This window comes from Echinococcus granulosus (genome assembly GCF_000524195.1).
Source record: "Echinococcus granulosus chromosome Unknown EG_S00232, whole genome shotgun sequence".
Taxonomy (NCBI): Eukaryota; Metazoa; Platyhelminthes; class Cestoda; order Cyclophyllidea; family Taeniidae; genus Echinococcus; species Echinococcus granulosus.
The window spans coordinates 10,602-12,531 of NW_020170612.1; positions in this window are offsets into that span (position 1 = coordinate 10,602).

The following is a 1,930-nucleotide window of genomic DNA, read 5'->3' on the forward strand; positions in this document are numbered from 1 at the left end:
GGCAGGTGTGACGACTCCGCTCCGACGCGATTGTAACCCATGTTCATTTAGCAATGGTGATGTTTTATTTTAACTTTGATTCTGATTTGTTCATTGGGATAATTTGGTTCAGGGGGCCCCAGGTAAGCCATGCAGTTACCAAGTCAACATCTAACATTGTCTACGAGATGCCTTACTATTCGTCAGGACATATACAAAGGAATGTCCCCTACACTACACCCATGTCCTTCAGAGTAGACTGAGCATGGGCTATTGCGTTGCTCCCTGGTCACGAGTGATCATTTTATAGGCTTTCTTGAATTAAGTTGTATGTGATGCTTGAACAACCAGTATTCTGGTAATAGGCTCTGCAAATGAAAGTTGTGAGTTTCAATGAGAGGGTAGTATAGACTGAGTGAAGAGCGGTTGCTAACAGTTAAAGTCGGAATTACATGGTTCACTCGATTTTGGCGATTACTGAGAGCGTTTGGACTATATGACTATAAATGGCAATGTATGACCCGGTCTGACAATATGTCCGATCAGGTCACCAATATTTCACACACCAGTAGCAAATATTGGCGCAGCGTTTGGCAGATATATATCGACGATTTTTAAGCAGTGATTTGAGCAGTTAGGCCCAAAGAGTCGATAGTTAAGTCCGCTTCTCGGCCTAACTCTCCACTTGCGTGCCTATTTCAAGTCTGTCAAATGAGCGTTTGTGCATGCTACTTTGCAGTGCTCACTTACACTCCTGTCAAACACTGTTGCAACAACACCTACTTTACATGGTCTAACCAGACCTATAATTAAATGTCCCTTACTTATTTTAGCATAGCCGAATTTACTTCCACCAAATCATCAAAAGTTATATTCATTCACATTTTTCCAATTGGGTACCCACGAATACTGTCGAATGACCTAAACACATTTACGATGAAAAAACGAAAAAAGAGATAAAGTGGCACGTGTATAAGAGCGCTCTTCAACACTTTCGCTATTCATTCATTTCGCAACTGGCTCACTTCATTACTATAGCCAGCAAATCAGCTAAGGCTGCATTCTATTCATCCAGATGATTTGTCTTCCACGAAACATGAAGTTATTCCTACAAATGCATTCATATACACACGCAAAATCTTTTAAACGATACAGATATAGTTTGTGAAGATGAATGGATGCCAAAAGAGGCAAGGCAAGACAGCTAGGAAGATAATAGAGACAGACGCATTCAACTTAAATATACTTTTAAAGACAATTGACACGCGCTTTTGGATCCCAAAACATGCAATAAATGGCGCAAAAAAGTTAAAACTTGCAGCCTAGACTACTTAAAATTTTCTGATAATCAAAGAGTGGTTTTTATTGTACTAGTTTCCTTTACTCGGGTAGAACTACAAGTGGGCACGCAAATCTGTGCATAGATTTGAGGCGTCTCTGCTTCATAAGTGATTTATTAAATAAAAGTAAAATGCTTTTTAGATGGTTCGTGCTTTGAAAATCAAGACAAAATCCCGTCATTCATTCATTTTACAGTTTGCTCATCTAATTATTGTGGATACCGAATAAGCTGACTCCCACATTCAGCACATCCTATAAGATGTATTTTCTACGCAATTGCGCAATGAATTCGTAAGCAACAAAAATTAAAGTCATTAAGGGAACAGGTTATAAGGGAAAATTATTAGATGGAGAGCAGGATAATTGCAGCGAAAATATGCCAAAAACGATTTAAGCATAGTAGTAATCGGATTCTGTGGCATTTGATGGTTTCATATTAATTTCACTGCAAAAGCTGTTTCAAATACAACATTTTTATTACATATTGTAGTTGCATAAAATTCTCTTTTGTACATATTTACGTACGCATAAAATTTTAGACTAATATGGGGCTTTTAATAAGTTTGTAGTGGAACATTTATGCACCTCTTTTGCCATATTATAAATGAGA